The sequence below is a fragment of the Bos javanicus genome, chromosome 2 (assembly GCF_032452875.1).
Source record: "Bos javanicus breed banteng chromosome 2, ARS-OSU_banteng_1.0, whole genome shotgun sequence".
Lineage (NCBI taxonomy): Eukaryota > Metazoa > Chordata > Mammalia > Artiodactyla > Bovidae > Bos > Bos javanicus.
The window spans coordinates 107772254-107799977 of NC_083869.1; the positions used below are offsets into that span (position 1 = coordinate 107772254).

General features: G+C 42.7%; 1 long non-coding RNA gene across 2 annotated transcripts; it reads left to right on the forward strand.

The window, feature by feature from the left end:
• On the forward strand, positions 1 to 27245 carry LOC133229639 (uncharacterized). 2 transcript variants are annotated; one of them, XR_009730594.1, is made up of 4 exons: positions 1 to 395; positions 8879 to 8994; positions 21986 to 22088; positions 24575 to 27245. It is a non-coding gene; the product is annotated as an uncharacterized LOC133229639 (long non-coding RNA). The 2 variants fall into 2 exon arrangements; XR_009730591.1 differs by lacking the exon at positions 1 to 395 and adding an exon at positions 2716 to 3629.
• Positions 27246 to 27724: the final 479 nt, after the last annotated feature.

Here is a 27724-nt window from a genome sequence, read left to right on the forward strand (position 1 = left end):
TGTAAACAAAAGAGACACAGAGTGACAAGTGCTGCTGAGGGATGCAGAGGAGGTGCTGGGGGGTGGGGGAGCTTTCCAGGGTGGTCAGCCTCAGCTTGCTGCCTCCTCCCTGGTTCCTTAAAAGAGGATTTGGTGACCTCTGCTGGGAGATGACACGGCCAGCCTGAACTGAGCCAGACTGATCCAAGGAGAGGGGAGATTTGCACAGAACCAAGGAGGCTTTCTAAAGTAAAACACTGGCTTTAAGAGATAAAGCTTGAAGGAGATTTGATAAAAGTGGAGGGACTTGGACCAACAGCAGACAGAAAATACTTTGTGAACAAGGCCAGAGAGTGTAGAAGGGTGGATGGGGTTAGGGATGGGGAAACAAGAGGGGATTCAGCTCTCCTGGACAGGTAAGTGGACATGGAAGCCTAGCCGAGTGGGTTCAGCTGACTGGGGACTTGAGGAAGCAATTCTACGAAGAAATTTATTCTCAGGAACCAATCAGATACATGTGCAAAGACATCTATCCCTTCATTGATGGTAAACTCTAGAGTTGCTTAACACAGGGATCAGTTAAATAATTTATGGTATACCCAGAATATGATAGGGTCATTAAAAATGATGGTGCAAGGAATTTCCTGTCTAGTGGTTAGGACTCCGAGCTTTCACTGCCAAGGATTCAGGTTCAATCACTGGTCAAGGAACTAAGATTCCACAAGTTGTGCAGTGAGGCCAAAAAAAAAGAAAAAGGGTGGTGCAGTTTTATTTATATTGAGATGAGAAGATATTCAAGAGCTAGCGAATAAGAATATATTGGGATGGAATGATATATTAGATGTGCCTGAGTGCTAAGTAGCTTCAGTCGTGCCTGACTCTTTGTGACCCCATGGACTGTAGCTCATTAGGCTCCTCTGTCCATGGGGATTCTCCAGGCAAGAACAGTGGAGTGGGTTGCCATGCCCTCTTCCAGGGGAATCTTCCCGACCCAGGGATCAAATCCCCACCCCTCTTCATGTCTCCTGCATTGGCAGTCAGGTTCTTTACCACTAGTGCCACCTGGGAAGCCCCTTTAGTTATTAATGAGAGATATTGATAAGTAAAAAACCAGATTACAAAATAATTAAAAAAACACATAAAGATCTAGAAGTAAGCATACAATATTCACGGTGCAGGGGCAGGGGGGAGGTTTAAGAACAATTATTTTTTGCCTCAAATATAATAAAAATATATTTACCCCACTGCGATGAGCAGACATTAAATTTACAACTAGAAAATCAGTAAGGTTATTTCCATTTTGAAAGGAAAAATCCACAGGGTTTTAAAAGAGATGATTAGGACTAGAGTCCTGAGTGAGTGACTGACTGCTAAGAAATGCTGAAATTCATTCAGTTTCCCAAGGAGGCTCTGGATCCTGTAGTGTAGCTTCTGGGTGGAGAGATGAATGCTTCTTTGGGTTTGCTCTCAAGCACTGACCTCGGGATGGGGATGTGCTCCCTCTTAATGCACCACAATAGGCATGAGAAAGGAGGCACCTTCCCATGCTCCCTGAGTGAGTTGCATTAGAATCACTAGGGGAGCTGAAATAAACACCTGTCTGTGCCCATGTCCCACCCCTCGGACCATTAAAGCCACATCTCTAGAGCTGAGGCCCCTGTGATGCTATTCTACAGTCAGGATTGAATACCTCCTGATAAGAGAATAATGCATAAAATATGAGCAGATAGTATCCTAAATTTGGAACTGAGCATTCCAGCCCTGAGTGTGTTGATCCTTGAAAGAGAGATGTCTTGGTCAAGCACATGCACAAACAAAGGCTCTGGGAATCCCGCAGTAAAGAAATCTGTTTGATTTGTTTCGCCTGGTGTTTCCAATTGTACTTCTGATGGAAACCTTTGTCCAGGGTAACCCTTTATCTTGGGTTACCGTGGGCTGGCAGCAGTAGCCTGGAGTCTTTCTTGAAAGCCACATAATTTGGCCACCCTGTGAGAGTGCTTCTCTACAATGGCCCTAAAACCCTGGCAAGACCAAAGGGGATCTCCAGACACAGAGTTGTAGAGGTGAATGGAGAGTTCCCATTCCGGAACTTCGGGGTAAGCCTGTTGCCCACTAGAGCACCTGACCTGGGACATTGGGGGAGGGGAAACCCTGGCTGCAGAATCAGGCGTACACAGGAGGAAAATGAAATCCAAAGAGATTATTGAGTGCCTGTTTCAAATCATACAGCTGAGCAGGAGCCCAAAAGGGGCTAAGTAAGACCCAGACTTTCCGCTTCTCAGTCAGGCCCTCCCCCATCCCCCACCAAGTTAAAGACTTTATTTCAGGCATTTTATGATCTTTGAATAAAGGAGCACTACCCTGATTAACGGGGAGTTTCGGCTTTCTTATCCCATTTTGCCTTCCTATCTCCATCTGCTAAGAAGATACCCAAAGCTCTAAATATCATTTGGTCGTCAGGAATGTTTAGAATTGAAGAGCTGGTTTGACACAATTAAAAGCTTCCAGAAGGCTGTTATGGCGCCAATTATTTACTTAGTGATAGCAAGCTATTTAAATTTCATTATGGAGTAGAAAATAGGGAGATAAGGGCAAAATATGGTCAGGCTGACTGTGACCTCAAAACCCCTGCTCCTTTGGTTCTTAAAAGATAGCAGAAGCAGAACACTCTGACTCTAGGATCGTTTTTTTTTTTTTTTGTTAAACTGTGCATTCTCTTAAATAGAATTGTTTCTTAATCTCTTTGTGGGCTGCTAATGGGCCATTTATCGGGACATTCCAAGGCAAAGAGAATCTGGACCAAACAGGGCTGTCGCTGTGGGGAGGGGTCCTCTGTATTGCTGGTGGTTGAACAAAGACTTAGTAATTCCCTGCCTTGAGCAAAATGAGTTTACTATAGTAAAAATAAGTCAGAAACGTTCCCGTCAACAAAGGCAAAGGAAGTAAATTTCACTCCTTTCTTCTCCTGCATTCTTTTTATATACACCACTTTGATTTTTGAAGCTCTTACTCCTCTTCTCCCAGTCCCCTTTCAAGGTTATTCTTTACAATAGCTTTAACCATAATATTTTCAGTGACACAATTTCTCATTTTGTTCTTATAGAAGGAAAGAAGGAAGGACTGGAGGGCAGAACAGGGATGGATCTGGATGTATATATATATTTGAGGAATAATTTACACACAGTAAAGTTCACCCTTTTTAGTGTATAGTTTTATGAGTTTTGACAAATGAATACAGCTTTATAACTACCACCCAGATCCACATATATAACAGCTTCCTTACCCCAGAAAGTTCCCTGGTGTCTCTTTGTTGTCAGTTCTTTCTTTCTACTTCCAGTCCCTGGCAACCACTGATCAACTTCTTATCTCCGTAATTCTGCCTCTTCCAGAAAACTGTATACATGGAGTCTTATAGCATGTCATCTCTTGAATCTGGCTTCTTTCACTGAGTGTCGTGCATTTGGTATTGACCCGTCTTGGGCACATGTACTGCACTTTGTTTCTCCATTCCCCAGTTAGAGGACATTGGGATTGTTTCTAATTCTGGGCAATTATGAATAAAGTTGCTGTGAGCATTCATAATTTCGTGTGTATGTGTGTTTTCACTGCTTTTGCATAAATACCTAGGAGTGGTATTGTTGGATCATCTGGTAAGCTAATGTTTAACTTTATAAGATCTTTAATTTTACAGAGATTTCTATGTTTAAGTTTATAAGTAATGTATGTTTTTTATTTTAATTGTTTTTTGATTTAAGCAGTTATATTGAAATAGATTGATTTAATTGTTTTAAATTTTATGAAAGAGTATCATACTAAGCTAATTTTTTTTCCCAAGCTCAGTTTCTTATTGTTAAGATTTATCTGTATTTTCACATCTGGCTGTGAATGTAATATTCTAGCAGGTTAATATACCATGGTTTATTCATCTCTTCTCCTACTGATGGGCATTTGGCTGTTTCCAGACTTTTTAAATTGTTTTGCTTTACCACTGACATTCTTATGTCTCTTGCTGTGTTAGTTATCAATTCCTGTGTAACGATATTACCAAAAACTTAGTGACTTAAAATAGCACACATTCATTATCTCATAGTCTTTGGGAGTTGAGAACTGAGGTATGGCTTAGCTGGGTCTTCCACTTCCAGTCCTCATAAGACTGCAGCCAAGTTGTCCAAGGCTCTGGGCTAATCTTAGGGTGTGACTGGGGAAGGATTCATTTTTAAACTCCTGTGGTTGCCAGCAGGATTTAGGTGCAGGTTGTTGGACTGAGGGCTTCATGTCTTGCTGGCTGCCAGCCCTCTCACCCTTGAGTCTTCTCCATCAGGGTCACTGCTCCAAAGCCAGCAAGGGAAAGCATCTGCCTGCGTGGCAAACATTACAGCCTTATGTAACATAATTGCTAAAGTGATATACCATCACCTGTGCCCTTTTCTCTTGGTTCAAAGCAAGTGTGGGTCCTGCCCACATTCAAGGGAAGACATTGCCCAGGGATACAAGTACTGGAGGAGGAATAGTGGGGGCCACTTAGAATCTGTCTACCTCATCCGTTGCTCACGTGTACACTTTTTCCTTGGCTTTATAGCTGGGAGTGGAATGGCTGTGTCCTAGGGAACTCTCTTCATTTCTAATATTGTTCTTTACTTAAAGACTGTATTTCCTGGAATCAATATAGCTAAATCAGCTTTCTTCTGGTTAATATTTGTCTAATGTGTCTTTTTCTATTTTTTGCTTTCAGTCTTTGCATATTCTTATGTTTGATGTATGTGTGCATGCTAAGTTACTTTAGTCGTGTCCAACTCTTTGTGACTCTATGGACAGTAGCCTGCGAGGCTCCTCTGTCCATGGGATTTCCCAGGCAAGACTACTGGAGTGGGTTGTCATGCCCTCCTCCAGGGGATCTTCCCCACCCAGAGATCAAACCAGAGTCTCTTACTTCTCCTGCACTGGCAGGCAGATCCTTTACCACTAATATCTCTTGTAAATGGCACATATCAGAATTTAAAAGATAAATTCAATCTCTCAGTCTTTAACTGGTGAGCTCAGTCCATCTACACTTGTTAGAATAAATGACACACACGGACCTAATTTTATCCTCTTAATTTTTCAACTTGCATCACTGTTTACAAGACTTTCTTCTTATCTTCTTTACTTTTTAAATTCTTTTTGACCATGTCTCCGGGCTTGCAGGATCTTAGTTCCCCAATGCCAGGATGAACTTGGGCCCCGGTAGTGAAAGCAGTGAGTCCTAACCACTCGACCACCAGGGAATTTCCTTCCTTAAATTTCTTCCTAATGATATAACTGTAATTCCCTAATTTTGCCTAAGGTGAAAATTTAGGATTTCCTGCTCTCTCCTCTGTCCACCCCCTATCATGCTAATATAATCTAGGGTTTAATTGTAGACTGTTATAGATGTAATTTCTCTTTTTCTTTGATCTTAGCTTGCTTTTTCTTACTCTTTTAAGCAATAAGAAAGTTTATTAAGGTATTTGAACATCCTTGTTCTAAAAATCCCTTGTAGAATCTCTTAGATTTTTCTCCCATAGTACTTCAACCAAAATTATTTATAATGCACATATTTCCGCAGCATATCTTGTGTGCTTGAGAATATTTTTATTTGGTTCAAATGTTTGAATATAAATATTAGGTTTGGTTGAGTGTAAAATATTAGATTCTGTGTTCTATTTTGGGCTTCCCTGGCGGCTCAGATGGTAAAGAATTTGCCTGCAATGTGAGAGACCCAGGTTTTCTATTTCCTTCAATTTTGTGAAAACATTGCTTCTTCTTTTTTTTGTTTTTGCATTTAGTATTGCTGACATCAATCTGATTTTTGTTCTTTTGTATGTGATCTGTTCTTTCTATGATAAACTTTCAGAACTTTAAAAAATTCTTAAATTTTATTATTATGTCTCTATATGTTTTCTGGAATACACACAGATATATTTTAAGGCAGAAAAACTGATCTCCGTTAAGTCCTTAAATATTTCTTCCTCTCCATTTTTTTCTCTTTTAATGGAGTTCCTATTATCTAGATGTTAGTACTCTATGTCTATCTTCCTTATCTTTAGCTTTTCCTTTATGTTATCTATTTCTTTCTTCTATGTTCTTCCTTCTGGGCTATTTCCTCACTCAGGTCTCCCAATTCACTAAGTTATTTTTATTGTTGTTGTTGCTGTTCAGTCACCCAGTCATGTCTGACTCTGCAACCCCATGGACTGCAGCACACCAGGCCTTCCCATCCCTCACCATCTCCTGGACTTTGCCCAAGTTCATGTTCATTGCATTGCTATTTTTAGGCAGTATCAGTTCTGGCCTGTTTTTATTTCTATTACTATATTTATTACTGATATTTCTGTTTGATTCTTTTTACATTTTCTTGCTTATTATTATTAATTCTTTCTTGCATATTTTATAGGACCCAGGATATAGGATACATTATTGATCAGACTGACTAAAAACACTTGACCCAAATATTTTAATATTTCTACTTCTATTGGAATGTGTATTCCAGGAGATTATTTTCATTTTGAAATAACTGTCCTCCTCAGATATCTTGTTATTTTGTTTTATGTGCTCATTTCTTTTTCTAGGACACTGGTACTCTGTCAGGCAATGCCTATTGGGAAAAGTAAACCCCCAGTGAGCTCAGAGAATTAGGGGTAGATGAGCTCCAGGGTCTAGAACTCTGACATCAGAAGGCTATATCCAGTTCTACTTACCCCACAAAACATGCCTTCTGGTCAGGTCTTCATCTTTTGTCCCCGAGAGAGAAGCACATTCACAGGAAACTCAGAATTCCGTGGTTCTGAATCTTGGCAGTACATCGAAATCACCTGGGAAGTTTCTAAAAGCCCTGCTGCCTAGCCCATGCTCCAGACCAATTTCGTTGGAACCCTTGGAGGCAGAATCCAAGCGGTAACGCTTTTAAAGCTCCCCAGGTGATTTCAACAGACAGGCAGGTTTGACACCTGTCATCAGGACTAGATTGTAATTCTTCATGTGTGCATGCTAAGTTGCTTCAGTCGTGTCTGACTCTTTGTGACCCCATGGACTGTAGCCCGCCAGACTCCTCTGTCCCTGGGATTCTCCAGACAAGAATACTGGAGTGGGTTGCCATGCCCTTCCTCTGAGGATCTTCCCCGCCCAGGGACTGAACCCACGTCTCTTATGTCTCCTGCATTGTTTCTCTACGTCCAGTTTGTCTATATTCTCTGTCCATGATGGATGTATGTCTATGTCCACGAGCGCCACCTGGGAACCCTGTAATTCTCCAGCCCTGGGTATTTGAAAGAGAAGGGATATGGAAATAACTTTTGAGAGTTATCTGGTTTCCCCTGGTTTTTCTGTTTTTTTTTTTTTTCTCCTGAGGACATTTGCACCAGATTCCTATGTCTTCCTGGAGGAGGGCAGGCTCCGTTTGCTGCAACGTGATGAAAGGAGGATTGGGGGAAGCAGTAACAGAATTCCACCAGTTCTCCTATTTTATTCTTCCTTAACCTTGTTGGGCTGTGTCCTGCCCCAGGATAAAGCCCACTACTCCACAACACCAGACCAAAACAGTCGAGTAAACTCAGAAGCTTCTTACAATGTTCTCTTTACTCTTCTGTTCTTGTGGAGTTGGTAGGGAAGGGGCAATGGAGTTGAGGAGGATTTCCCTGATGGCTCAGACAGTAAAGAATCTGCCTGTAAGGCAGGAGACCCAGGTTCAGTCCCTGGGTGGAGAAGATGCCCTGGAGAACGGAATGGCTGTAGAAGTGAGGATCCAGCAGTCATGTTAGTTCAGAATCTTGGCCTGAACTGGAGCTACTCAGGGTCTGATCAACAGACTGGAATTATCAGCATTACCTGGCGGCTTGTTAGAAATGCAGAGTCTTAGGCCTCACCTAAGACTGGACCTACAGACTCAGAATCTGTGTTTGGACAATTCCCCTCAAGTAATTTCCATGCATATTAAAGTTTGAGAAGCACTGCTCTATACAGCATAGATGCTGAATAAATATATTTAAATTGAATCAGGCACCTTTTTGACCAAATACTTCAGAGTTGGTTGAGTCATGTTGTGCCTATAAAATGTTGATTTTAGTTCTTTGGTTTGAGCTTTTCAAAAAAGTTGAATTTGGCTACTATGCAGATGGAAACAGAATTCTTGTTTAAGAAAAACAATGCTCTACTAGCACCATCTACCTCTAGTTTGTAGCACTCATCGCTGTTGTAATTTTATATTTACTGGTATGAATAGCTGACTGATGTCTGGCTTCTACATGATATTACAAACTTCTGGAAAGACTGGGAAGATGTCTGACTTTATTAGCTACTGTCTTCCTAATGCCCAGCACAGTGTGTGACATACCACAGGTGCTTAATAAAGAGCAGTCAAATGAGGGAAATGACTTGCGCACTTCTACAGATTAGCTAATTGACGGTTGTTTATTGAATGCTCGTATTAAAGATTATACTTGTAAAGGGTTCTTTTGTTAAGAAAACTATATATATATATATATATATATATAGTTTGGGGAATATATTTCCTCCATTATTCATATTTCTATTATTTATATTAAATCCAACTGCTTGAGTTTTTAGTCTTATGTTTGTTTAAAAAAATCTTGAATGCACACTGATTAGTACTTACTAATTTCTTAATTCAGTATCTACATTCTTTTCCATATAAAACAAAACAAAAAATGTTGCCTTCAAAGAATTTCAGATCTCTTTAGTATACTTAGCAAAGAATGAATACATTTACTGTATGATATAAAGAAACAAGGAGGTGAGGGACTGAGAATGAAGCCCATCTGAATTATTTCTGCCACTGTTCTCTCTCATTCCAGTCTGGGCCCAGGACAGCAGCCCCGGTAATTAATATTGTTTACTCTTTCCCCTCCTCTGTCCTCTCTGCCAGGTTTCCAAAGAGGTGTTGACCGAAAAATAGTCGGTGTCTCATCAGCCTGACAGTCGTGGGAAGGCGTGTATGCTGCCTTAAGAAAAGCATCTGAGAAAAACCCGATTTTTGATTACGTCCGATTTTTGATTACGTAAGGCCTATAAACGTGCATTTAAATGAACACTTTATTTAATCTGAAATTAAAATTTATTGGTAAGGCTAGAGCGTGTATTCCCTTATACAGCATACTGATGTCTTTTATTGTTATGGTTCCCCAAAGATATACGATTCCCCCCAGATATAATCCAGTTTATCTAATTCTGAATGGGATTATGAGTCTGCTTGCCTGTGCGTCCCTGTTCCGTTTCCTCCCTCCAACAAGCCTGATTACACATACATAATAATTACATGTGCAGCAGCCTTAGACCATTAAAAAAATTAGGAGTTGAAAAGGCTCCTGCCTCGCTTTTCTCCAGAAAACTTGAAGTATTTGGCTTTAAACTTGGCAAAGCTAAAGACCAAAGTGGCGTCTATGATCAGGGAAAGTCTGACTAAGAATTGAAGACTATTAGAAAGCTGGTAGCACAACACAGGCTTTTTGCTTGTCAAAGGTGATGAAAGATTCTCAGAGAGGCAAAATCAGGCCGCATAATGAGGGAGCTATGGAAATGATTTGGTTTTGAGCACTGCTGAACTTTAAAGCAAAGTAACTTGTTTCAAGTTTTTCATAAAGCATCAAGTTGTAAGATGTAGATACTATTTGAACATGTTTAATTTGCAGTTCCTAAAATGTGTATTTATCTGACAAATAAATGTAAACCTTAATAAGACATTTGGGGACTGTGCTTTCATTTATTCTAATTAGTCCCTACATTTCAAAATCGATCGCAAATTCCTCATTTCATTAACGAAATATGTAAAAAAATAAAAGAGAAAGAAAGAAAACAAATTACTGAGTTCCAAATAAAAGTGTTCATTTTTTTTTTCTAGAGAATGATTGTTAAACACAATAAAAGCCTTGTTGAATCTCATTTCTACACATCATTACAGATTCTTCTTCTTTTTTAAAAATTATTTATTTTTGGCTGTGCTGGGTCTTTGTTGCTGTGTGGGCTTTTCTCTAGTTGCGGTGAATGGGGGGTACTCTTCGTTGTGGTATGATGACTTCTCTTTTTGCGGAGCACAGACTCTAGAGCCCAGGCTCAATAGTTGTGGCACATGGGCCCTGTTGCTCTGCGGCATGTGAGGTCTTCCTGAACCAGGGCTCAAACCCATGTCTCCCGCATTGGCAGGTGGATTCTTTACCACTGAGCCATCAGGGAAGTCCTGTTAGACTTCTTGAACCACACAAACCACGATCTTTTTCTGAAGAGATTGTAAGAATGACTAGAGTGGAAAAAATGATCATTTGTTCAGAGAGGACGTGGTCACACCCTTACCTTCTCCCAGCTCTTTGCTCACTTCTTTTCTTTGCAAAGTTGGGGGAAAGAACCAGATTTAAAAAGGCTCATTCCACCAGCAGAGGTCACCCTTTCTCCTTTATCGTTCCCAACAAATGGCTTTTTAGCTGTGTTTTCTTAGTCCAAGGAAATTCAGGAGTTTTCAGCTGGAAGCACAGCCAGAGGGCTGGTGGAAATATATGCATCATTCATACCATCTGTATCTTCTTATATATGCACTGTTTAACTATATTATCTACGTGTTCTCTTAAATGGGGCTTCCCCGATGGATCAGATAGTAAAGAATCTGCCTGCAATCTGGGTCTGGAAGATCCCCTGGAGAAGGAATGGTTACCCACTCCAGTGAGCTTCCCAGGTTGCGCTAGTGGTAAAGAACCTCTCTGCCCATGCAGGAGATGTAAGAGACATGGGTTCACTCCCTGGGTCAGGAAGATGGCAACCCACTCCAGTATTCTTGCCTGGAGAATCCCATGGACAGAGGAGCCTGACAGGCTACATTCCATGGGGGTAGAAATGAGTTGGACTGAGTCACGACTGAGTGACTAACATTTCACTTTCACTTCTCTTGAGTAGATAACTTGCATACATACGATAAGAACCTTTTGGCTATATATAGTAATTCTATTCTTTAGTTAATCCACAACATTAAGTATTATTCAGTGCTTACTAGTGCCAGTTCAAATTCTGATTCATGGATCAAAGAGTAGTTGTCATAACCCCCTGGAGGTGACTGGCATAAACCCTTAGAGAGAATCGCCTGGTGAGCGCTTTCAGGGGAAAAAGGGAGAATTAAATAGGATGATGATGTATTGAATATTGACCAAGCATGGAGCCCAGTGCCAGGTACTGGAAGGTAAATTGGAGAGAAATGAATCCCAGTCCTGGCTTCTGCTTTTTGTTTTGTTTTGGAAACAAAAGCATATGTCTGTAGTTCATTTGAAGACTAACACTGGATAATAGAATGAAATTCTAAGTGGATTCTTCGTAAGTGTCCAGCGTATGCGTCGGTTGGTAGGACTCATCTACAGAAGGTCAAGGGTAAGAAAGTGATGGGATTGGAATTCTTTTGTCCTGTTGCCTTGTTCTGGGGGTGGGGAGAGAGGACAAGGGAGCGGGGTGCAGACACACTCAGCACATGTCTGGCCAAATCCAAAGTGGATGTCAGGAATTCCTTTTCTCTTCCTCACTTTATGGGGGAAATAGGCATTTTCTTTTTGCCTTTTCATACTATTCATGGGATTCTCAAGGCAAGAATGCTGAAGTGGTTTGCCATTTCCTTATCCAGTGGACCACGTTTTGTCAGAACTCTCCATCATGACCCATCCATCTTGGGTGGCCCTACATGGCGTGGTTCATAGTTTCATTGAGTTAGACAAGGCTGTGTGCAGATGACACCACCCTTATGGCAGAAAGTGAAGAGGAACTAGAGTCTGTTAATGAGGGTGAAAGAAGAGAGTGAAAAAGCTGGCTTAAAATTCAACATTCAAAAAACTAAGATCATGGCATCTAGTCCCATCACTTCATGGCAAATAGATGGGGAAACAATGGAAACAGTGACAGATTTTATTTTTGGGGGGCTCCAAAATCACTGCAGATGGTGACTGAAGCCATGAAATTAAAAGATGCTTGCTCCTTGGAAACAAAGCTATGACAATCCTAGACAGTGTATTAAAAAGCAGAGACATTACTTTGCCAACAAAGGTCCATATAGTCAAAGCTATGGTTTTTCCAGTAGTCATGTATGGATGTGAGAGTTGGACCATAAAGAAGACTGAGTGCTGAAGAACTGATGCTTTTGAACAGTGGTGTTGGAGAAGACTCTTGAGAATCCCTTGGACTGCAAGGAGATCCAACCAGTCAATCCTAAAGAAAATTAGTCCTGAATATTCATTGGAAGGACTGATGCTGAAGCTGAAGCTCCAATACTTTGGCCACCTGATGGGAAGAACTGACTCATTGGAAAAGACCCTGATGCTGGGAAAGATTGAAGGCAGGAGGAGAAGGGGGCAACAGAGGATGAGACGGTTGGATGGCATCACTGACTCAATATATGAGTTTGAGCAAACTCTGTAAGGTGGTGAAGGACAGGGAAGCCTGGCGTGATGCAGTCTATGGGGTTGGAAACAGGTGGATACAACTGAGTGACTGTACAAAGGCGTTTTCTTGGGGTCCTTGGGAAATCTGGGTTTATTGGTTTCACAATGGTTAGTGAAAAATCTTTTCTAAATTGAATTCCTTCCCTCCTTACATTTATTTTCTTTCTTTCTGTAAATGCCAGTAAAAGTTCTTGTTGGCATTTGGAAGTTTCAAAATGTGATGGGTTTGGGGGATTATCTGTGGCTGCTGCTCTTCCCTTGGACCCCGGGTAGTATGCTTGCAGTGTCCAGGGGATGAGAAAGTGCACTGGCCCCTTCTGAGGAGAGGATGGCCATGACAGTGGATCTCCATTAATGCCTGTGAGATGACGCATCCCAGAGAGAAGAATCTCCCCGTGTTCTTGACATCATCCTTTGGGGTCCTCCTCTCTCTGTTCATAGGACCTCTGACCTTCCCAGCTGGTTCTGTGCCTGGCTGCCTGCTACCTTCCTGCTTGGCATACCTTCTAGTAGAAATCTACCTGAGCCAGATGGTGCTGGCTGGTCAGAGACTGTGGATAAACAGGCAGGAATTTTGCAAGCTGATTTTTAAACCATTGGTAGCTTGAAATCAGCCTTGGTGAGAATATTTACAACACAGAAACTGGCAAACACCACAAATGAAGCCCTTTATTCTGCCGCCTCACCAGCACTCCAGCTGCTAAGGCCCTCTTAGTACCAATGTACTTTAGTCTTTCTTGGTACACATCACCTTATTTTGGCAATGATACATTTTGGAATTTTTTGAAGCAAATATTTACTGGGTAAAAAGAGAAAAATAGCCTGATTTCCTTCTTCTCCTCCTTCAAAAACTTTGAAACAAAGGTTTTATTTTTAATCAAGTACAGATTTCTGGTCTTAATTTTAGCCAGAGTTTGCTCAAAAGACAGGCAAGTTGTCCCAGCTTTCAGGCACAGTCTGATTCCTTTCTTTAAGCCCACACTGTTGGTGATGGACAGGGAGGCCTGGTGTGCTGCCACTCATGGGATCGAAAAGAGTCGGACACGACTGAGCAACTGAACTGAACTGAACTGAGTGCAAATTTCCTTTGAAAATCCCCCATTTTCCTCTTTCTGCTCCCTGTGGCTTCCTGAGGGTCACTGTGCTGACACTGTCCCTCCCCCAAGGCATCAGACTCTTTACTGGTCCTTTTTGGCTTGAGAAGCTCCTCCAGGTCTGCAGGCCCATCTGGGCTGCCCGGCCTCCTCGGGTTTGGGAAGGACGATGACTGTTTCCTCTCTCTCCACAGCATCACCCTCTTCTTTCCTGACAGGCAAATCTGGACTCGATGGCACTGCACCTGCTGAGGCAACACTTGGGAGGGAAAGGAGAATCATTCACCCCCTGCCTTCCTCACCCAGATGATGAGCCCTGCTTCTCCCCACTCTGAGGAAGGCACAGCTATGTAGGTCTGGAGGCAGTGTGTTAGGAAAAAGGATGTGGATTCTAGAACCAACTGGCTCGAGGTATTGTGAGGACACTGCTGGGAACACTATCGTATTTACTTTCCGAAACCCAGTGTCTAGAAAAGGAGTTCATCCCCATTTATGGACTGACCCAGTTTGTCCCCTTTCCTTAGACAGAAACATATTAGTCACCCGGTCTGCCATAACCAGGGACCACAGACCGGGGGGCTTAAACAATTAACACATATTTTCTCACAGTTCTGGGAGTCTAGAAGTCTGATCAAGGTTCTGAAAAATTTGGTTTCTAGTGAGACTTTTCCTCCTAGCTTGTAGATGGCAGCCTTCTCATGGTGTCTGCAACATGGTCTCTTTTCTGTGCATACTTGGAAAGAGAACTCTTTGGTGTTTCTTCCTCTTACAAGGACATCATAAGATTAGGGTCCCACCCTTACAGCCTCATTTAACCTTAGTTACCTCCCATCTCCAAGTACAATCACATCGAGGATTAGGGCCTCAACCTATGAATTTTTTGGGGGGACATGATTCAGTCCATAACAAATGGGAACAGATTCTCTTTCAAGAATATTTAAAGGGAAAAGAAATGTCCGCACAATTTCCGTTAATTCTCTCTCTCAGACTTAAAAACTCTCTCTTTAGGCAAGTCTTCCACAGGCTAGAGCCTGCTCAATCCAGGATGAAGGCATTTTCTCTTCTGGCCTCTGTGGGGAGGGTAGAGAGTGAATCCTAATTCTTTATATCTGTGGTTTCCATCTGTGTATCTACACTTATCCCTCAAAACTTATCCACTCAAAATTAATTTTTTTCTTTCAAATTTAAATAATAAACATGTGCAGTAATCTAAGGAGAGGTACACGGAGCCAAGTCAAACAAACAGTGATGTGGCTTTATGACGCTTCTAAGTGAGAACTTTTATTTCATAAAAACCCTAATAACGCAGTGGGTTTGAAAATCGCTCTTAAGTGATCCCTTACCCTTCTCTTCTCCTCCAACTAATTCCTTCTCCAGGGCTTTTTTTTTTTTTTTGTCACTAGTTGTAAAGAGTGTAAAATAAATCAGATGAAGTCAGGCAGAATGTCTGTTTACTCATCCCTATTTAGCTTTTTCTTCATAAATTTGGGTTTCATGCCTCTGTCCTGGTGGGGGAAGTTTTTCTGTTTGTCAGATGTTTTGGGGGGTCTGGGGAGTGGTGACGGGAACTGGTGAAGGTTAGTGAGGAGACGGTTGCACTGGGGAAAAGAAACTCAAAGGCTGAGTACATGTTGCACTTTTGTGCACGTTTGCCTTTAACAGGAAACTTCTGGAAGCAAGATGCTTGAATGCAAAGAAACCGAGTGCCTGTGATGAGGATTTCAGGCAGGTCTGTGAGAGATGTTTTGTGGGGTGTGTGGGGACTTTCTTCAGATCACACCATCTAGACATGCATCTGCTTCTCCCCCACTCACTGAAGAGTGTGGTCTAGGGACTGGGCAATGGGCAGGAGGCAGGGCTGAGACTCAGCTGTGGTGAAGTGTTAGAGGTATGACTGTATTTGTCACACACACACACACACACCTCCCAATGGCTTATAGCTGGATTTTGGGTTACTCTGCCCACGTGTGGCCCCAGGTGCACAGGCTTGAATGGAGCTGGACCTGGGCCATGTCAGGGGTGGGGCTGGCAGTTGGCCACCCCAGGGTGGGGCTTCCCCTTCTCTCAGTGGAATCTTCAATCCCGGGACTTCAGAGCTGGGAGGCACCCTGAAGCCCAGTGACCGTTGTAAGCCTTTCATTTCACAGATGAAGTCACTGAGGCCCCAGAGGGCTCCACCCTCTTTCTGGGCTTGTCAGAGGCACTTAGGAAATACATGCTGACTAGACATGACCCACTGTGAAATAGGCGTAACAAAACTCCTCACATGGCAGCTGGATTAGTCTGCCAGCAGCTGGGAATGATTCTCCCTCCGCGGGTTAAGCCTCAGTGGAGGGGGAGGAGCAGAGGGGCATTGTGGGAAATTGGGAGGGTACAGCTGGAGTAGATGTCAAGCGCCTCTCTTCACCAAAACCTTCCAGTTTAATAGAATGTCACAGCTGGGAGGGACCTTCTATATAAATCATTAAGCTCAATCTCCTCAGGTCACAGATGAATAAACTGAGGCCCAGAGAAGGGAAGCAATTTACTGGCACAACTAGGGTTTGAACCCAGACCCCCGGCTTCCCAGTTGATGATCTTCCTGCGGTGCCACTGAGCCTTGCTTGGCAACAAATTGCAAAGCTGAGATAAACTTTATTGTATGGATTCAGAGAATATATGAACTGTAGTGGAAGGGAGTCACATGTACAGAAGAGCCGAGGCAGAGATGCAAGCCTGGAGAAGCGCGGCCTGGCTTTCTTTTACACCGCCATTTTGTGACTTAAGATGGAGCCAGAATTATTGTCCCACCAGTGAAACAGAACAGTATAAATTAAACCTACAATGAACTGTCTGTTGAAGGTGTGAACAAGGCCGATAAATCCCTAGGAGCTTAGGAAACATCTGCTCCTTACCTCGAAGGCAGAAACTTCACCATAAACCAGAAAAAGTCAAGCCAGGTCTGGAATCGCTCACTCTCTCTGAAGGGATAAAGATGGGGCCTAAGCTGCAGATAAACTCCATTGCTGAGGGAGATTTTGTGAACCCATGGGCTAGCTTCTCCCTTTCTCATTTACTAGTCTGGAATTTTCCCACTCTGCCATCCTTGTCTTAGTTCCCCAGGGATTTTTGTGCTGTTGTTGTGCAATCGTGGAAGGGAATCTTGACCTGGACAAGGTACTTTGTACTGAGCCGCCGTGAGTAGATGGGTAAATTTGAGTCCGTGGAGGAATGGCAAAAGGCTGCCAGACAGAACAGGAATCAGGAGTTGGGGCATGTCACCAGGCCCTGGTTAGAATACCTGGTCAGAGTTCAGGGTCTGAGGGTAGGTCGTGGGGACTGGGAAGAGTAGATAGCAATGAAGAATTGAGGTCAGGAATCCAGAAAGTCAGAACTGGGTTGCTAATCTAATATCATGAATCTTGGAATCAGAGAAGTATGAGGAAGCACCATGATTTAATCCTAATACACGAAATGTGATTTCCAGCAAGAGGAAATGGTTATAAATGCAAATTAAATAGGTGACATTAAAAAAATTAAAAGAAAATTATGTAACTATTGATTTGATTTTTGGCTGCATCGAGTCTTAGTTGCATCATGGGGGGTCTTCGCTGCAGTGCGTGGGCTTCTCTAGTTGTGCTGGGCAGGCTCAGTAGTCGTAGCACTGGGGCTTAGTTGCCCTGCAGTATGTGGGATCTTAGTCCCCTGCATCCCTGCACTGGAAGGTGGATTCTTAACCACTGGACCATGGAGGAGCAGGTGACATGTTGCTTGCTGATTCTTAATGAATGTTGGTAGCCACTTGAAGTGTGGTATCTAGGATGGTCAGAATCCCTGGCTGGGTGCAAGGGTGCTGTGTCCATTGATGATGTCTGCTGTGGACAGATCAAAGAAGAGCCTGGCTGGTGCCACATGTGTTCAATTCTTCCTTTGACTGATGGACTCTCCAAACATTTCTTATTTCATCTTGCCCTGGCTTTCAGCTTATACCTTTGTGCCCTGTCCACCCACACTCTTTCAGTGTTCTGAATAGGTGCTATGCTGCTGGTCCAAGTCGTGGAACTGCCTTAAAGATGAGCAGCCTCCTTCAATTTACCCCCTGGAGTATGGTCTAAAACTTGTTTTTTTTACTCATCACTATATTCAGTAGCAAAGAGTATAGCATGTATAAATCTTCCAGATAGAAAATAATAGATAATTTCAAAACTTAGAGGCTGTCTTTAGCTATAGACTGCTCTCTTTGTCCTTGTGGTCATGAATTCTGTTTATTATGTTTTCTCAAAGGAGAGTTAGAACCTTGGAGTATAGTAGATGGTGATTAGTAAGGAAGCAAGGTGATCCATGTCATTCTCATTGCTCATCCACCTCACGTCATGACTCAGATTCATTCCTTTTTATGGCTGAGTGATATTCCATTGTATTTATATATACCACAACTTCTTTATCCATTGATCTGTTGATGGACATCTAGGACTTTTCCATGTCCTGGGCTATTGTAAATAGTGCTGCAAGGAACATGTTCCTTGCTCTACCCTAGGATAAACTCTCACATTTCCAGATTGATAAGGAGTGGATGGTTAGTAAACAGTTGGTAAGTGAAATGAAGTCTACTAGGAAGACCATCAGAGAAGGCAATGGCAACCCGCTCCAGTACTCTCGCCTGGAAAATCCCATGGATGGAGGAGCCTGGTGGGCTGCAGTCCATGGGGTCACTGAGAGTTGGACACAACTGAGCAACTTCACTTTCATTTTTCACTTTCATGCATTGGAGAATGAAATGGCAACCCACTCCAGGGACAGAGGAGCCTGGTGGGCTGCTGTCTATGTGGTCGCAGAGTCGGACACGACTGAAGTGACTTAGCAGCAGCAGCAGCAGCAGGAAGACCATCCCAAAGCAAGAATGACCCAGTCCCTCTTCTCCATGGGCTTCTAGTCTAGAATGTAACGTGACAGTAGGGTGAGGAGGAGAAACAGCAAGAATTATTTAGTTCTTGATGAGAAGGACCAGTGCAGTGGACTGTTTTATGCTTTTGGTTGTAGTCATATAGGCACAGTTGTACTTGATGGGGGTCAGATGGAGGTGGGGTTGGGGACAGAAAGGGAAAAGTCAGTATTTATTCTCCTTCCACCTGCACAAATGAAATTAATCAGAGTTGCAACTTTGAATGTTTTGGTATTTCTCCAGGAACAAGTGTCTAAATCCACTCATTTAGGAAGTAGCATGCAGAGATAGGCACCTGGAATTGGACCTGGGGTTTCTCTAATTGCTTCATAGAGTGACTTTTGGCAAATTACTTGATCTCTTTGAGCTTTCAGTTCAGTTCAGTTGCTCAGTCGTGTCCAACTCTTTGTGACCCCATGAACCGCAGCACACCAGGCCTCCTTGTCCATCACCAACTCCCAGAGTTTACCCAAACTCATGTCCATTGAGTCAGTGATGCCATCCAAACATCTCATCCTCTGTCATCCCCTTCTCCTTCCCTCAATGTTTCCCAGCATCAGGGTCTTTTCAAATGAGTCAGCTCTTCGCATCAGGTGGCCAAAGTATTGGAGTTTCAGCTTTAGCATCAGTCCTTCCAATGAACACTCAGGACTGATCTCCTTTAGGATAGACTGGTTGGGTCTCCTTGCAGTCCAAGGGGCTCTCAAAAGTCTTCTCCAACACCACAGTTCAAAATCATCAATTCTTCTGCACTCAGCTTTCTTTATAGTTCAACTCTCACATGCATACATAACTAATGGAAAAACCATAGCCTTGACTAGATGGACCTTGTTGGCAAAGTAATGCCTCTGCTTTTTAATATGCTGTCTAGGTTGGTCATAACTTTCCTTCCAAGGAGTAAGCATCTTTTAATTTCATGGCTTTAAATTTGAGCTTTAGTTTCTTCTTTTTAAATCTGTAATGAAGGGTGGATAATAATGTTTGCCTTGTCATCTAATAAGATTTTAAAAACATTAACATGTGTGAAGTGAAAGTCAAAGTCTCTCAGTCGTGTCTGACTCTTTGTGACCTGATGGACTATACAGTCCATGGAATTCTTCAGGCTAGAACACTGGAGTAGGTAACCGTTCCCTTTTCCAGGAACATGTGTGAAAGTATACTATAAATTTATAAAGCCCTAGAAAAATGCAAAGTCTTATTGTTGTTGTTTGTGTTTAGGTCCTAAGTCCTGTCTGAGTCTTTGTGACCCCGTGGACTGTAGCCCACCAGGCTCCTCTGTCCATGGGATTTTCCAGGCAAGAATTCTGGAGAAGCTTGCCATTTCCTTCTCTAGAGGATCTTCCTGACCAAGGGATCAAAATCATTATCTCCTGCACTGGCAGGTGGATTCTTTACTGCTGAGCCACCAGGGAAGTCCAAAGACTTATTGTTATGGCTTTAAACATGAATAATTGCTAGGTACAAAGTGCATATATATGGCATTCAAATATGAAGAGTGGGGCCTCTTTTTAATGGGATATTCACCATAAATATGTAAATATATATATTTAAACTTAAGTATAGTTGATTTACAATGTTGTGTTAGTTTCACGTGTAATAACCCAGTGATTTGGTTATATGTAGGTAACTGACTATATCAATATATATTCTTTTCTAGATTATCTTCCCTCGTTATTATAGAATGTTGAGTTATTACAGAATATTGAGTAGAGTTCCCTATACTATACAGTAGGTCCTTGGTGGTTATCTATTTTATATAGTGTGTATATGTTAATCCCAGCCTCCAAATTTATGCCTCCACCACACTTTCCCCCTTTGGTAACCATAAGTTTATTTTCTAAGTCTGTGGGTCTATTTATATTTTGTAAATAGGTACATTTATACGTATATAAGATTTCACTCCATATTTTATTTACCAATCTAAAAGCCTTAGTAGCCTTCTCTTCTTCTACTCTTTGATGATGCTGGGATCCCACTTAATAGTGAGACCTTTGATTTGAGCTGTTTTAGCAAAGGTGGCAGAGAAGGCAATGGCACCCCACTCCAGTACTCTTGCCTGGAAAATCCATGGACAGAGGAGCCTGGTGGGCTGCAGTCCATGGGGTTGCTAAGAGTCGGGCTGGGCTACTTTCACTTTTCACTTTCATGCATTGGAGAAGGAAATGGCAACCCACTCCAGTGTTCTTGCCTAGAGAATCCCAGGGGCGGGGAAGTCTGGTGGGCTGCCGTCTATGGGGTCGCACAGAGTTGGACACGACTGAAGCGACTTAGCAACAGCAGTAGCAGCAAAGGTGGAGACTGTTCCTCCTTCCCTTTGATTGGCTGGTTATTCCATGCAGAGAAAAGGCTTGCATTTTAAGATGGATGACCAAGTAAGAAGTGCAATCTTGGATTGAAAACTTGAGTGGAACTAGCTGGCCCTCAGAGACCTTGGTCTCTTGGTTGGTTCTTGTTAACCAACTGGGGCAACTGGACTAAGGAATGACAGGGGATACTAGGACAAGAACTAAGGTTGAGTGTTTGGAGCTTACTTTATTCTGACACCTGACTCCCTTCCCTGTGGTTTGGCCAGGACTCAGTTTTTGTTGCTACTAAAATTAAATTAGGGAGTTTCATTGAAAATTCTGTTTGGTTAATTTGGGCAGAAGAAGGTATTGTCCCATTTTGAGTTCAAGGCTCTGCTGCTGCTGCTAAGTTGCTTCAGTCGTGTCCAAAGGTTATTTGCTTCAAAAATTTGATTGGGTGAAACCAGTATATTTGATCATTAACAAAATGATCTCCTCTTTTCTACCATGTTGACAATCTTGTTTAGTAGAAATGCAGCTTTGATTTCTTTCTGGGCTAGGTTGCTATTTTTCTGGCATTGAGAAGTATTGGTTTAAGATTTTACCATATTATGATGGCAGAATTCCATCTTGGAAATCTCTAAGCTTGGGACAGATCAGAAAGATGGGACTGAAATGGTATTTTTGGTCCAGCTGTGGAAAGCTGTTTGTTTAGTTCAGAATGAACCAAAGAAGTTGGCTTATGTGGAAACTTTATACCTGTCCCACATGTTTTGGGGACTTCAGAAAAAACAAACAGCTCCATAGTTGCAATTACAAGGTCAAGAAATTTCATGTCAACCCCAGTGACAATTTAGCTGACTGGGTCCTCAAATAGTTGGCGATAATGTTGTTAAGTAAGAGGAGGTTGTGATCTCATAACCAAGCTCCGCACCTGGAAAAAATAAAAAATACAGCAAGAGAACAAAGTGAATTTGAAACCAGAGTGGGCTATGGTGACAGTGTTCAGACTCTGAGCTCCTGAGCTGTATTTGCATGCCACACTTGGGGGGATATTTGCAAAGCATGCCTCTGGATGGTCAGAACCTCCTTAATCCATATTTTAGGGGCAAGATTAGCCATGTGCAACACCCAGCTTGGACCCAGATTTCTGGAGCAACAGTCTCATGACAAGTGTCCCATTGACCACGTCATCTTTTCTTCCTCCTTTGTCTTGAGACAGCTGGTTCATCTCCTGAAATTCAATATGCTCCTCATCTTTTTTTTCAGATATTGCTGCACAAAAGAGGCTCATGAAAAGAAACAGCTGTGCTGATACCAGCAGGAGCTGCTGCAGATACAGATTCAAATCTGTGCACCTGCATGGAGATGGGTGACTGGAGATTTGTCAGGGGAGGGAATACCCTGGAACATCAGGGCTCTGAAGCCAGAGGGATGGATGGCTTTGGGGGTGGCCAATCAGGTACCCCACCAATCACCTAGAGGTTGTGGGATCACACCTGACTTGGATTAGTCAAAAGGATTCCAGGATGAGGGTTAGTTGGTTGTTTATGAATGAAATGATTAGCTGGTTGTAGCAGTTCCTAATAATGAGGTTGTCCATATCAATGACATCTATTCAGTGAGCCTTGAACAAGTGACATCTCTGTAGCTGTCATGCAGTAAGGGGCATAGCTGATGAGACTTGGAAGAAACCCATTAAGGTGGTGTCCTCATGCAGCAGTGAGTAAGCTGGGAGCTCCTGGGGGTACGTGGGGGTGGTTTAAGCAGAGGAATCACATGATCTGATGTATGTTTTAATAGACTCATTCTGACTGCTGCATTAGAGCTAGGTAGTAAGGGGGCAGAGTAAAGTAACCAAGATCACAATGATAGTGGTTTGTAGGATGAAGGTCTTGCTGCAAGTAGTGAGAAGCTTTTGGATTCTGAGTATATGTTGGAGGTAGAGTTATGGTTTTTCCAGTAGTTGTGTACAGATGTAAGAGTTGGACCATAAAGAAGGCTGAGCACCGAAGAATTGATATTTTTGAATTGTGGTGCTGGATAAGACTCTTGAGAGTCCCTTGGATGGCCTGGAGATCAAATTAGACAATCCCAAAGGAAATCAACCCTGAATATTCATTGGAGAGGACTGATACTGAAGTTCCAATACTTTGGCTGCCTGATGTTATAAGCTGATTCAGTGGAAAAGACTCTGATGCTGGGAAAGATTGAAGGTAAAAAGGAGAAGAGGGCGACAGAGGATGAGATGGTTGGATGGCATTACCAACTCAATGGACACGAGTCTGAGCAAGCTCCAGGAGATAGTGAAAGACAGGGAAGCTGGAATGCTGCAGTCCATGGAGTTGCAAAAAGTCAGACACGACTTAGCGACTGAACAACAACAACAGCAAGAACAACAACAAGAGTTATAGTGTGAAAGAAAGGGAGTCAAGGATGCCTCAGAGGTTTCTGGTCTGAACAACTAGAAGGACTGTTTCCCAGCTACTGGGATGGGAAAGACTTTATGGAAGAATCGATTTTGAGGTGGGAGTGCATAAGGATATCGGTGTTGGTTGTGTCTATTAGACACCCAAATGGACTGGCTGGGTAGGCATTTGGATCCATGAGTCTGGAGTTCCAAGACAGGTTCTAGCTGAGGACAAAAAGCTGGGGAATTGTCAGTGGGGGATTGAGATCCACTGGGATGGAATGAGATCACCAGGGTAGTGGGGCATGTGGAGAAGAGTTGAGCCCTGGGCCTTTTATCAAGAGAAAATTTTGAACACCAAGAGGATCTGGTGGAGGAAAATGAGAAGGAATGGTGATGAGATAGGAGGAAAACTGCCAGATGTGATGCCCCGGAAACCAACTGAGCGAAGTGTTCTAAGGAGGAAGAAGGGAGCAGCCATGTTCAATGTTATGTCGGACAAGCACTGAGCACTAGGGATTTGATTCAGCCACGTGGATGTCCTGGTGACTTTGACAAGAGCACTTTCGGTGGAGCGATGGAGTCATCCTTGGATTAGAAGGAGTAGACAAGAGAAAGAAGGAGGGATTTGGCAAAGGAATACTGATAGCTCTTACAAGGAGTTTTGTTAATTGGAGGGAACATAAGAGTGAGGAAAGATTTTTAAATTTTATAATATTTATTTGTTTTTTTAAGATGGGAGAAATAACATGCCAGCAGAAATAGTCCAGTAGAGAAGGAAACTTTGGCTAACTTGAGAGAGAGAGGGGGGAGGGCTGTTATTGCCATATCCTTGAGTGGAATCCATAGTACAGGTGGAGAGGCTGGTCTTCTGCAGGATCAAAGTCCATCCATAGAAAAGGGGTGGGAAGCATAGTCTATGGAGCAGATGCCTGTGGGTGGGTAGAAGTGGAGGTGTGTGACTGTGGCAGTTCTTTTCTGAGAGCTTCGACTTTCTCAGTGAGGTAGGGAGCAAGGTTAGCAGGTGACAGCAGAGATGGGAGAGGAGGTGCTTGAGGCTGAGGAGAGAGGATGTCATCTCCAGAAGGGTGGCCAAGTGAATGGACAAGGAAAAGAAATGTGATGGCCAGGCAGCAGGAGGACCCAAAAGAGGTCATGAAAGTGAATTATGTGAAGACTGTGAGTGTTGGTTGTATGATTTCCTTGAGCCACGTTCAGCTGAGGGGTACAGTCCAGAGGTGGATTGCAGGGTTTGCTAATGGAGTTTACAAAGCAGGGGACATGCACCCTGAATGTTTGTCTTTATTTTCTTTAATATAAAGATATTATTGGTTCCAGCCTTACTAAATTGACTTAACAAACTAGTAATGGGTTGTGACCCAGTGTTTGAAAAATCACTGATCTAAATGGCATACATTTTTATTTTCCTACTTGGTTTCTTACTGTAGAGACATAGTCACAGCCAGGATTCTCTGAAAACCCACCAGACGTTTGTTGAGTATCCTCAAGGAGCTTTGTACAGATTGCAGTGCCACTGAGGAGACAGAAGAGAGAAGAGACATGGTTCCTGCCTTCAGAGAGAAGAGTTGGTGAGGATGCGAGTCAGCGGCCCCTCCCTCACCAAGCACCTGGGTCAGATTTTTCTCAAAGATGATCCCACACTGAAGTGCGCTACTGCCTAAGGAGTTAATGCCAAGGGGCCAAAATATCAATCTGAGAAAGCCTGTTCTCCACATGTGGTCAGATCACCTGACTCTAAGACTGTCATCTCCTTTTACCTGAGCAGTAAGCTCTCTTAATGCACCCTAAGACAGTACCAGGCTTCCCTGATGGCTCAGTGGTAAAGAATCCACCTGCTGAGGCAGGAGATGTGGGTTTGATCCCTGGGTCTGGAAGATTTCCTGGAGAAGGAAATGGCAAGCCACTCCAGTATTCTTGCTTGGGAAATCACATGGACAGAGGAGCTTGGCAGGCTATAGTCCACGGGGTCCCAAAGAGTCCAACGCAATTTAGTAACTAAACAACAAGAGAGTACCTTTTGGGTAACCTTGGAAAATTGTTGGCTCACACTGAACTCATGGTCAAATTTTACCCTCTGAGACTTAAAATATATCTTAGTTCTTACCAAGTCTTTATTATATATTTGATTTTCAAAGGGGTGTGAGGTAGGCTAAGTGTTCTTTCTGTTGGAGGTTGGAGACTATGTGTTTTGGAGCTGTAGATACACAGTTACTGAGGGGGGATAAAGTCTGGGTGCTGGTTCTCTCAAATTTTGGTCCATCCTAGAATGTATGGCCCTGCAGGAACCAGTTTGCAGGAGTCTTTGATACAAAAGGAAAAATACCTATTTTCTTCACTGTTTTATTCTCTTTGTGGTCTTTGAAAATGAGTTTGGACCAAGGTGGTATATTCAACCCCATTTAACCCCCATTAGAAAATCATATTTTAATTCAACATTAAAGGAGTTCCTCTCTCTCTGGGACATTCAAGGTTTATGGTCCCAGACATGGCATTTGCATTCTGTTTATGGTCTGGTTGCTTTGTGCTAACACACTTGCCACTGATGCAGTTGGGCTTGCCTTTCCAGGCAACAGTTAAACCAGCAGGAGACCACTTGTGTGCAATTTGTTGGAATGAAATCTACATTTTGGGATTAGATTACTTAGCAGTGTCATTTTGCATTGAGTCGACTTTGTGGGTGGTCTCCAATAAACCCTGCATGTACAGCAAGTGTCAGCCCTGATTATCTCCAAGCAAGCTTGTAATGACTGCATGACTTCGTATTTACAAGAAAAAACCAGCTTCCCTTAACCTTTAATTCAGGGAATGTGAGGGTGTGGATGAGCACCCCTCCTCCCCGCCCCAGTGTGGCAGATGGCCCATTATGGGCCCTTTCTTGAAGGGGCGCAACTTAACTTTCTGTTTTTTCAGGAGATCAGGGTAATAGCCACAAATGTCACTTGGGGCTCACCAGTTAGGACATTTGTCTTTAATGATGTCTTAAGGAACCGTTTTATCTTGGAATATAGAAGGACTAAAAGCTTAGTTGAGGAGAACAGATGAGGGGAGCGAACCATATAGTTGGCTGAAGTGTGAATACGTACAGTAAATAACCAACAATGTTCCAGGACCACCTTCATGTCATCGTGGTGATAGGAATTTTCTAGGGCAGTGGTTCTCAACCAAGCGTGATCTGAGGATGCTTGGCAAGTCTGGGGACATTTTTGTCATTATGACTGCATAATGTGTTACTGCATTTCATAAGGGATCCTCTTCACCATCCTGCAATGCACAGATCACTCCCTGCTCCTCCAACAAAGATTTATAGTACACAAACATCAGCAGTGCCGAGGTTGAGATCCTGCTCCAGGGAACGGGAGACCCCTCACCCTGGAGCAGTAGGGATAATACAGTTTTGTCCTTCCCATCTTCTTCATTTTTTTTTACCATCATCTTCCTCTGGTCCATGTTGATTCCTTGGGCATCCCTGCTTCCCTGGAATGCCTGGGATACTGGAGCTAAAATATCACAGAGTTATGTCCTGGAGAATGTCGTGGAATTAGGCTGATCTGAATTAAATCCCAGACTAATGCTTTCAGTTGGGGTGGCTTTGGGGGCAAATAACTTAATCTCTCTGAGCCTCAATTAAGAAAAAAATCTTAAACAATAGGGGCTGCAGTTCTTACCTCACTGGATGGTAGTGAGGATTAGGTTTATGTAAATTTATTAGTACTTGGTCTGCTAGGGAGAAGATACTTCATAACACTTTAATCATTGCATGTCCTTGCTTGTCATGACTAAAGTTCAGTTTGCCCTCCTTTAAACATTATCCTGGCAATTTCTCTTTATTGTGGAAAATGTATAAAAAACACAAACAAATCAGAAGAAAAAAGCAAATCACCTGTAATCTTATGCCTCAGAGATAATCACTGTTAATGCTTTTTGTATGTGCATTTTAGACTCTCTGACTCCCTCCCTGCATCTGTCTCTGTGTGTGTGTCTGTAGGTTTTTGCTGTGTATACTGTTTCGTGACTTCCTTTTTAGACCTAATGATGTATTAGGAATGTCTCTTCATGTCAATAAATATAGATCTAGCATCATCTATATCATTGTTTTAAAAAGCTGCCTAGCGTTTTATTGTACTGATGAACCATGATTTAGTCAATCAATCCCTTATATCCTTGGGCATTTAGATCATTAGGGTTAGTCTTCAAAGTCCAGAGAAAATCTCATCTCAGCTGTCCAAAGTTCATGGCTTGTGGTTCTAGAAAGCCAGTTCTTTTTGCGCCCACTTGTTGCCATATCAACTTCTGAAGGTAGCTCATTCAGGAGGGCAGGTCTCTGCACAAGGTCACGTCCTCTGCTCCCAATCTCCCTGGGCTGCCCGCTCCCCTGTGTGTGTGTGGTGAGGGGCAGTTGAGTCTGCGTCCTTTTATATTTATGACACAGTATAACACAGTGCCTCTGAACTCAGGCTCTGGAGTCAGGCTGCTCAGGTTCAAATCCCAGTTCCCTTGCTTGGGTACATAACCTCACCTGCCTGAGCCTCAGTTTTCACATCTGTAAAATGGTGATAGCAACTGTTCCTGCATCACAG